This window comes from Triticum aestivum, chromosome 1A (genome assembly GCF_018294505.1).
Source record: "Triticum aestivum cultivar Chinese Spring chromosome 1A, IWGSC CS RefSeq v2.1, whole genome shotgun sequence".
Lineage (NCBI taxonomy): Eukaryota > Viridiplantae > Streptophyta > Magnoliopsida > Poales > Poaceae > Triticum > Triticum aestivum.
Window position 1 is genome coordinate 127,268,967 of NC_057794.1, and position 11,393 is coordinate 127,280,359.

Sequence of the window (11,393 nt, forward strand, 5' to 3'; positions counted from 1 at the left end):
AAGACGAGGCGTCACCCCACTCGACATTGGTGGGCATAGATGGAATCTTGTGCACGTCCACCACCAAGTCCTTGCTTCCGGTCATATGATTTGTGGCTCCGCTATCGAGCAACCATGATCCCCCACCAGAAGCAAACACCTACAAGAGATCAATGCTTGGTTTTAGGTACCCATTTTGTAATGAGTCCTTTGATGTTAGTAACAAGGGTCTTTGGAAGCCAAATAGACCATTCAATGTACTCATGAGGGGAACCAATAAATTTGGCATAGACATGCCCATCACTAGCCCGACATAACACATAAGAAGGATTAAAGTCGCCGGCTTTGATGGGAGGAGTGGCATTGCCCTTTTGGACACAGCCACCCTTCGCATTGTTCTTCTTTTCCTTGGAAGCACTCTCTCCCTCCTTCACAAAGGTTTGCATGAGAGGAGGAGGTCGTTTGGTCTTGTCATTCTTGTTCTTGTTCTTGGACTCGGTCACGTACCCTATCCCTTCCTTGGCCACAACTCTCTTTTGGTTGGTCAAGAGGTCGTTGAGGTTCTTCTTGCCTTGTATGCAAGACACAAGACCTTTCTCAAGTTGCACCTTTAGCTTAGCGTTCTCCTCAACAAGATGCACATGCTCATAACACGGGTTAGTAGCATTTGCATTATCAATTAACATCATACGAGGAAAAGTGGCTTTTTCCTTGGTTAGCTTTACTTGAAGTTGATCATGAGACTCTTTGAGGCTAGCATGAGCACCCTTCAAGACCTTGTGAGCCTTTTCAAGTAGATCAAACTCCTCTTTGAGTCTAGCAAGATCAACCTCAAATTCGGCCTTCTCGGATCTTAGCACATGAGACACAATGAGAGCATGATCAAAATCTTTCTTTAACTTAGCATGATCAACGTTGTGTGACTCCTCAAGAGTCAAACGAAGACCACACTCTTCCTCAAGAGCATTGGAAAGATCCGAGATCTCATCGGCATAGTCACGACTATGCCCTTCCATCTTAGAGATGGTATCTTCGTGAGCCTCGATCATGTCATTGGCTTCACCAAGTTGTTCCAAGAGAGCAACAAAGTGCTTCTTGGATTTACCCTTAAGTTTGCCCATAAAGGCATCAAACTCATTCACCTCCACATTAGCTCCCTCATGTTCATCAATGCTATCCATCGAAGAAGGATGATTAATGATGGTAGTTTTGATGTTGGGGGTTACCTTGTTGGTGGCTTTAGCCATGAGGCACTTGGCGGTGATGCTCTCATTTGGTGAGTCAAAGAGAGACACCCGTGGAGTCATCGCAATGGCAATAGAGGCCATGGCAACCGACTCACCATCTTCATCATCGTCATCATCCTCATTGTACTCTTCTTGTACCACCAATGCCTTGGGGGAGTCTTCTTGGTGAAGTTGCTCTTGTTGGGGAACGACTTGGCCTTGTCCTTTCGGATGATCTTGCCACCATTGTCTTCCCTCTTCTCATACGGGCACTCCGCAACAAAATGACTCACATTGCCACAATTATAGCAAGCCCTTACATGTTGCTTGCTCTTCGTGCCACTTGAGTTGTTTTTGTTGAAGTTTGGCCTTGAGTTTTTCTTGCTCCAAAATTGCCTTGAAGCAAGTGCCATGTGTTCATGATATGCATACTTTGTATCTTCGGGATTGCTCTCCTCTTCTTCTTCTTCAACGTAGAGCTTGGCCTTCAATGCAAGGTTGGGCTTCTTTGCCTTTTGAGAATGAAGCACCGCATTGTCGGCGGTCTTGTCCAAAATGTTCATGGCCACAAACTCATCCAACACTTCACTTGAGGTCAAAGTGTGGAAGTCAGGCCTTTGACGAATGACGGAGGACATGGCCTTGTGGTAGGGCATCATCGCCTTGAGGAATTTGCGCTTGATCCAATTGTCATATGTGTCCTTGCTCACGTGATCTCAGAGTGAGACCGCGAGTTTGGTTACTCTCCGATAAAGCTCACGAGGTTCTTCATCTTCTTTCATTGCAAACTCATCGGCCTCATCTTGCACCACTTCATAGTTGGAGCGTTGAATGCTTACGCTTCCCTGGTAGAGTGAGACAACACAATGCCATGCGTCTTTGGCCAAGGCGAAGGGCCGAAGATGAGGTAGATCTTCGGGTGGAATTGCATCTTGAATGATGAAGAGAGCATTCTCATTGAATTGATTATCCGCGGCTTCTCGAGGAGTGAAGCTGCTTGGATCATGCGGATAGAAACCTTCTTCAATGATTCTCCAAATATTAGTGTTCACATGATTTAAATGACGTTTAAAGCGGTAAACCCAAGAATCAAAGTCCTCATTTTTCACAATCTTAGGGGGAGGACCGGCATGATTCAAATGAGTGGAAGGAACCGGTCCACCATAAAAAAGTGGTGGTTCCACATGAGCAAAGATGCCGGTGCCATTCTTACCACTAGAAGAAGGAGCCTTTTCGCTACTAGCTTCCCCCTTATCGGAGGTAGCATCCGTCACCTTGTCGGTGGGATTACCCACTTTCAACGGTGCGGTGGATAGTTTATGCCCTTCAAGGAATTTAGTAAACATGCTTTCAACCTCGGTCGTCATGGAGGTTTTCAATGTTTCCAAGGCCACATTGAACTCCTCACGAGAGACCGAGGTTCCCCCATCGCCCATAGACGAGATCGGATTCACATTGGAGTGTTCCTCCACGCCGTCTATGGTATCAACCATACTCTTCGGACGGTAAAGTCCTTAATAAAGAGACAAGGCTCTGATACCAATTGAAAGGATCAATATGGTTGACTAGAGGGGGGGGGGTTGAATAGGCAACTAACAATTTTTAGCTTTTCTTTACCAAATTAAACTTTGCATCAAAGTAGGTTGTCTAGATGTGCAACTAGGTGAGCAACCTATATGATGCAATAACAACAAACAAACAAGCAAGCACGAGAAGTAACACTAAAGAGCTTGCACAAGTAAAGGTAGGAAATAACCAAGAGTGGATCCGGTGAAGACGAGGATGTGTTACCGAAGTTCCTTCCTTTTGAGGGGAAGTACGTCTCCGTTAGAGCGGTGTGGAGGCACAATGCTCCCCAAGAAGCCACTAGGGCCACCGTATTCTCCTCACGCCCTCACACAATGCGAGATGCCATGATTCCACTATTGGTGCCCTTGAAGGCGGCGACCGGACCTTTACAAACAAGGTTGGGGTAATCTCCACAACTTAATCGGAGGCTCCCAACAATACCACGAAGCTTCACCACAATGGACTATGGCTCCATGGTGACCTCAACCGTCTAGGGTGCTCAAACACCCAAGAGTAACAAGACCCGCTAGGGATGAGTGAGGGAATCGAAAATCCCTTGGTGGAAGTGTAGATCGGGGCCTTCTCAACCACTCCCAAGCAAATCAACAAGTTTGATTGGCTAGAGAGATAGATCGGGCGAAAATGGAGCTTGGAGCATTAATGGAGCTTGAGAGGGAAGAGGTAGGTCAACAGGGAAGAAGGGGACCCCCTTTTATAGTGGGGGCAACAATCCAACCGTTGCCCCACCAACCAGCCCCGCAGAGGGCTGTAGTACCGCTTGGGTGCGGTACTACCGCTGAGCCAGCGGTACTACCGCTCCAGCTAGCCGTACTGCCGTGCAGAGGAGAGCAGCAGGGACCTGAACCCAGAGCGGTACTACCGCGGTGGTGAGGGCGGTACTACCACTGCAAAACGGTACTACCGCCTCTACTGCCGCAACTAGTGCCGCAAAACCCGACACGAGAAAAAGAGCTCTCGAGTCGAGGCGGTAGGAGCCAGACAGGCCAGCGGTAGTACAACTGCGGAGTCACATGCGGTACTACCTGATAGAGGCAAAGGTTTCCCGATGTTCCGGTGAGATGGTGGCTATCATTTTCTGTGGGAGTCGACCTTGACGATCCGACTACGAACGTGCGAGACGTCGCGCCTTAGCAATCGCTAAACCAACTTCCGAGGGTTATTGACCATGCCGGACCATGATCAACCTGACCACGAGGGTCTGTTTCCTGCGAGCAAACGAAGAACAAGCAAGAAACTGAGATTGCAATTTGGATATTGCGAATATAAGATGAAAGCTTTATTGATCAAGGTGGGGTTCTGTGACATCTTGGTCTGGTCGTTGGACACAAACGAAGTACGCGAAGTTGCAGCTATGGTGAACTTTTAATCTAAACAAAACCCAAAGCCTAAACGATGCCCTAAGAACTGTATATATGGAGGAGAGAGGGGGAATTTCGTGGCCCTTGGTGGAGGGGTACGAAACCAACCCTAACTCTTGTTTCCCCACACATACAGACTCTAAAAACAGCCTATACTTAAGTACTTCGAAAATACATGGGCCTGGCCCAATAATAAGGTGACGCAGCACCTAAAATAGCCTCGGGACGAAATTTATGAAGTGGCATCTTGTATATTTCGTTCCATGCTTCATGCACTCATTATGGTGGCTTCAGAGTCCTGGAATCATCACTTGTAACTCCGTTCTTGTTCCCCTTGCGCGTGCCATCATCTCCATGCTTGAACTTGCTCCAAGGTTCATCTTTCTTGTCCAAGCTAGGCCCTTCATTTGTAAGCAAAACAAATGTATCCAATTTAGGCAGCATCATATTCTCATGAACATTAGAATCATTACCAAGAAACGAAAGTACCTGGTAATTCAATTGGCGTGCGCGAGCTCTAGTAATCGGTCCAGTGTGTATAGCAGCAGGGGCTGTGGGTGTAATAATGGTATTGATTTCCTCATCATCCTCCCCTTCTTGAAATGAAGTCGTCCTCGATGAAAGTTCATCGTCCTCACCCAAATAAGGCTTCAAATCTGCAATGTTAAAAGTGGGACTAACCCCAAAATCTGCAGGCAGCTCAAGTTTATATGCATTATCATTTATTTTCTCTAACACCTTAAAATGACCATCAACACGTGGCATTAGCTTTGATTTGCGCAAATTAGGAAATCTATCCTTACGCAAATGTAACCAAACAAGATCTCTAGGTGCAAACACAACATGTTTTCTACCCTTATCTCCAGCAAGTTTATATTTAGCATTCATACGCTCAATGTTTTCCTTAGTTAACTCATGCATTTTTAAAATAAATTCAGCACGTTCTTTAGCATCAAAATTAACCTTCTCCGAAGATGGAAGAGGCATCAAATCAATAGGTGCACGAGGTAGGAAACCATACACAATTTCAAAAGGGCACATCTTAGTAGTAGAATGCAATGAACGATTATAAGCAAATTCAATATGAGGCAAGCATTCTTCCCGCATTTTCTTGTTATTCTTCAAAACAGCCCTAAGCATAGTAGACAATGTTCTATTGACTACTTCAGTTTGTCCATCAGTTTGGGGGTGACAAGTAGTACTAAAAAGTAGCTTAGTCCCCAACTTAGCCCATAAACATCTCCAAAAGTGGCTAAGAAATTTAGTATCACGATCTGAAACAATAGTATTTGGCACACCATGTAAGCGAATAATTTCACGAAAGAACAAATCAGCAACATTAACAGCATCATCGCTTTTATGACATGGTATAAAGTGTGCCATTTTCGAGAACCTATCCACGACAACAAATATGCTATCCCTCCCCTTGTTTGTTTGAGGTAAACCTAAAACAAAGTCCATAGATATATCCTCCCATGGAACACTAGGTACAGGCAAAGGCATATATAAACCATGAGGATTGAGTCGTGACTTAGCTCTTTGACATGTAGTGCAGCGAGCAACAAAACGCTCAACATCCCGTCTCATCTTTGGCCAAAAGAAATGTGTAGCAAGTATATCCTCCGTCTTCTTGACGCCAAAGTGTCCCATTAATCCTCCTCCATGCGCCTCCTGCAACAACAAAAGACGAACGGAGCTAGCTGGAATGCATAGCTTGTTAGCACAAAACACAAATCCATCGTTAAGAATGAACTTGTTCCAAGTTCTCCCTTCCTTACAATTCTGCAATACATCTTTAAATTCAGCATCATGAACATATTGATCTTTGATGGTCTCCAAACCAAATATTTTAAAGTCAAGTTGTGAAAGCATAGTATAACGACGAGACAAGGCATCATCAATAACATTTTCTTTACCCTTCTTGTGTTTAATGACATAAGGGAAAGTCTCAATGAATTCAACCCATTTAGCATGTCTACGGTTCAGTTTTGCTTGACTTTTAATGTGTTTCAAAGATTCATGATCAGAATGTATAACAAATTCCTTGGGCCATAAATAATGTTGCCATGTTTCTAAGGTCCGAACAAGAGCATATAATTCTTTATCATAAGTAGAATAGTTCAGACTAGGCCCACTCAATTTTTCAGAAAAGTATGCAATAGGTTTTCCATCTTGTAATAACACACCTCCTAATCCAATTCCACTAGCATCACATTCAAGCTCAAAAGTCTTATTGAAATTAGGAAGTTGGAGTAAAGGAGCATGTGTCAACTTATCTTTCAATACCGTGAAGGCTTCTTCCTGTGCGGTACCCCAAACAAAAGGCACATCCTTCTTTGTAAGCTCGTTGAGAGGTGCAGCAATGGTGCTGAAATCTCTCACAAAACGCCTATAGAAACCAGCGAGGCCAAGGAAACTCCTCACCTGTGTGACCGTTTTGGGCTGCGGCCAACTCTCAATAGCTTCAATCTTGGCTTTATCAACTTTAATTCCCTATGGAGTAACAACATAGCCAAGAAAAGATACTCGGTCGGTGCAAAAGGTGCACTTTCCAAGGTTACCAAACAAACGTGCATCACGTAGAGCAATAAAAACAGCACGTAAATGTTCCAAATGTTCCTCCAAAGATTTGCTATAAATCAATATGTCATCAAAGTAAACTGCCACAAATCGTCCAATGAAAGCACGTAAAACTTCGTTATTAACCTCATGAAAGTACTAGGTGCATTAGTTAACCCAAAAGGCATGACTAACCACTCATATAATCCAAACTTAGTTTTAAATTCTGTTTTCCATTCATCTCCCAATTTCATACGATTTTGATGGTATCCACTACGCAAATCAACTTTGGAGAATATTGTAGAGCCACTCAATTCATCAAGCATATCATCTAGCCTAGGAATAGGATGACGATAACGAATAGTAATATTATTAATGCCTCTACAATCAACGCACATACGCGACGTACGATCCTTTTTCGGCACTAAAATGATAGGAACATCACAAGGACTAAAGGATTCGCGTATATAACCTTTGTCGAGCAGTTCTTGTACTTGACGCATAATCTCCTTCGTCTCCTCTGAATTGGTACGGTATGGTGCACGGTTGGGTAATGATGCACCGGGAATTAAGTCAATTTGATGCTCAATCCCTCGAATAGGTGGTAATCCCGGTGGCACGTCTTGTGGAAAGATGTCAGCGAACTCCTGCAAAATGTTAGTGACAGCAGGAGGCAAAGAGGAAGGCACGTCCTCGAATGAAAATAATGCCTCTTTGCACACAAAAGCATAGCAAACAGATTTGCTAAAATCTAGATCATCAATATCAGATTTGGTGGCAAGTAAACATGCATTTTTCAATTTAATTTCAGAAGCAACACTAGATTGTTTATTATTATTAGGCTGCACTTGTTGCTCAAATTCTTTTGCCACAATCTGATTTTCACTCTTATTTTTCTCCTGCTTTGCTTTATTAGCTCTATTAATATCATCTTTCAAAATGGAATCAGGAGTCATAGGAAGCAAAGTAATATTTTTATCCTTATGAACAAGAGTATACTGATTGTTTCTACCATGGTGAACAGAATTTTTATCAAATTGCCATGGTCTACCAAGTAATAAGGAACATGCTTGCATAGGTACCACATCACAATCAACATAATCAGCATATGTAGAGATACTAAAATGCACACGAACAGTACGTGTTACCTTAACCTTGCCGCTGTTGTTGAACCATTGGATGTAGTAAGGATGTGGATGTGGTCTTGTGGTGAGAGATAGCTTCTCCACCATCTCCATGCTAGCCAAGTTATTGCAGCTCCCTCCATCTATGATGACGCGAACAAAACGTTCCTTCACAACTCCCTTTGTATGGAACAAATTATGCCTCTGATTTTGCTTAGCTTGTGTAACCTGCACACTCAAAACACGTTGAGCAACTAAACATTCATACATGTCAGCATCTTCAACAGCCATGTATTGCGTCTCATGATCAGAATCATCTCCACTGTCTTCTTCACGTGTAATAAGAGCCAAAGTCTCATACCCACCATCCTCAGTAGCAATCATCACACGCTGAGATTGACATTCTCTCGCAAAATGTCCTCTTCCCTTACAACAACGACAAATAATATCACTTGTGTGCCCTGTTGATGCCATGGAAGAAGAAGAGCTCTACGCAGGTCTAGCAGGTGTGCTCTTGGCAGATAGTGGTGGTTGTGCCTGCTTTCTTGTATCACGGCTGGAGATGGCACCTGATGGAGGTGCTGGTGGAGTGGAAGTAGAGGATGCACGTGGTGTCCATGATGAAGATCGACCTGCAGAAAAGTTAGTTCGCGCCAATGCCTGTCGATCTTGCACTTCACGTTCAGCTTTACAAGCAAGATGGAATAAACGAGTGATATTATTATACTCCTTATACTCTAGGATGGTCTGAATCTTTCTATTTAATCCACCCATAAAACGTGCAAGCATAGCTTCATTCTCCTCAACAATACCACATCTAATCATGCCAGTTTGTAATTCCTGATAATATTCTTCTACAGAATTTTTCCTTGTCTTAAACGCTGCAATTTTTGAAGTAATTCATGTTGATAATATGGTGGAACCCAACGAGTACGCATAGCAGTTTTCAAAGCAGCCCAAGTAGCAGGAATAAGATATAATCTACAATGCTCAGACCACCAAACACATGCAAAACTAGTGAATGCACAAACAGCAGCAGGAACACGTCTCTCCTCGGGATATTGTAAACATGTAAATCGTTGTTCAGTTTCTAACTCCCAAGTAAGATATATATCAGGTACATATCTACCCTCAAATGGTGGAATATTCAATTTTAGTTTAGGGAGATGGTCATGATCTCGTACCTGAGGGTGAGCCCTACCATTGCCATTATTTGCATGTGGACGACCTGGTGGTTGCTATGCTGGTGGTGGCACGTAGTTCTGATTTTGATCAACCTCATCCTCGTAATCGCCGGCAAAATCATCCTCCTCCGCATCAGCAGCAGGAGCCACAGAAGTATCAACAGCAGCACCAACAGTTTGGCCAGGTGCAAGAGGGAGAAGGCTCGCTCGGCGGAGGGCTGTTTCACGATGTGTAGGTAGTCGTTGTTGTTGTTGTAGAGGTGCGTTAGGTGCAGCCGGTGGTGGTGTGGAAGACGCGCGAGCAATTCATTAAACCTGTTATCGAGCTTTATTTCGAACGTCTTCTCCATGTCATCTATCTTCTCCATGGCCTCTTCAAATCTGTTTAGCACATCTTGCACCTGTCTACTCATCATTTGCTGAAATTTATCATGCAACTCCTTATTCGTCATGTTCTCCCAGTCAGTCTCGTCGGTTTGTGATCCTGCCATGGTTAGCAATAATAGAAACACAAAAGAATATGATCCTACAGAATACTAACAAGAGGTGGTGGTGGTGTCACAAATCCGTCAGGCCAATCTCAAATTCTTACCAATTCTTACCCAGCAGCAGGCGGTGATCGGCAACCGTCGTAGTCAAAACTCTCAAAGCTTGGATAGAGCGATTACCAGGGAGAGTCAAACACACGACGTAGATGTATGTGGAGCTGAGAAGGCTTATAATATGGTAGCAAAAAGGGTCAGCAATAATCAATTCAGAGATGCAAAGTTGAATAAACGCTCAACGACGGTACTGTACTGGTCCTAGGCTAGACCGTGCTAGAGACGCGAGGCTAGAACACTAACAAAATCACGACGCTGCACGTAAACAATGGAGGAGCACACTCTGAATTTTTTTTCTCTTTTTTTCACTTTTTTTTGCACTTTTTTTCCTCTTTTTTTTGCTCCGCAACAATTTTTTTTCGAAAAAGTCTACAAATGGTCTAAAAACTGCCTAGCCAGAATTTTCCAGACTTAGTTTTTATTTTTGAGTTTGGAACTATTTTTCTTCTGCGGGCAGCACGGAATCTCAGGAGTCCTACTCTCTCACGACTCGGAGTATGGCGTGATCTAGAACTCGAAAACAAAGCAACAAATACTGGACACGGACTAGGACTGGTAGCGGAGATGAATCTGGTGGAACTCGGACTGTGGTGGTATATCTGGACTCGGATTGGTGGTAGTATATGGCGATGGTATATCTGGACTCGGATTGGTGGTGGTATATGGAGATGGTATATGTGGACTCGGATTGGTGGTTGTATATGGCAGCGGCGATGTATATGGTGGGGTGGTGGTATATGGTAATGATGATGACGATGGTGCGACGGCGGCGTGACAACCTGTGAACAGAACTCTAAAGGACTAGACGCTAAGACCAGCAACTTGACACGACGATGCAACCGCAAATTCAACAAAGCAAATACAGAAAAGATTATGCAAAGGCTCAGATTGGTTCGGATAGGATGAACTAACCCTAATTTTTTTGGCTTTTTAGTGGACTGTAGGTATGAAGAACAGACTCGAACTAATCTACGAAAAACTGTAAAATCTCACCGAGCAACCTGAAAACCTGATACCACTTGATAGAGGCAAAGGTGTCCCGATGTTCCGGTGAGATGGTGGCTATCGTTTTCTATGGGAGTCGACCTTGACGATCCGACTACGAACATGCGAGACGTCGCGCCTTAGCAATCGCTAAACCAACTTCCGAGGGTTATTGACCACGCCGGAGCACGATCAACCTGACCATGAGGGTCTGTTTCCTGCAAGCAAACGAAGAACAAGCAAGAACTAAGATTGCAATCTGGATATTGCGAATATAAGATGAAAGCTTTATTGATCAAGGTGGGGTTCTGTGACATCATGGTCTGGTCGTTGGACACAAATGAAGTACGCAAAGTTGCAGCTATGGTGAACTTTTAATCTAAACAAAACCCAAAGCCTAAACGATGCCCTAAGGGCTGTATATATGGAGGAGAGAGGGGGAATTTCGTGGCCCTTGGTGGAGGGGTCCGAAACCAACCGTAACTCTTGTTTCCCCACATATACGGACTCTAAAAACAGCCTATACTTAAGTACTTCGAAAATACATGGGCCTGGCCCAATAATAAGGTGACGCAGCACCTAAAATAGCCTCGGGACGAAATTTATGAAGTGGCATCTTGTATATTTTGTCCCATGCTTCATGCACTCATTATGGTGGCTTCAGAGTCCTGGAATCATCACTTGTAACTCCGTTCTTGTTCTCCTTGCGCGTGCCATCATCTCCATGCTTGAACTTGCTCCAAGGTTCATCTTTCTTGTCCAAGCTAGGCCCTTAATTTGTAAGCAA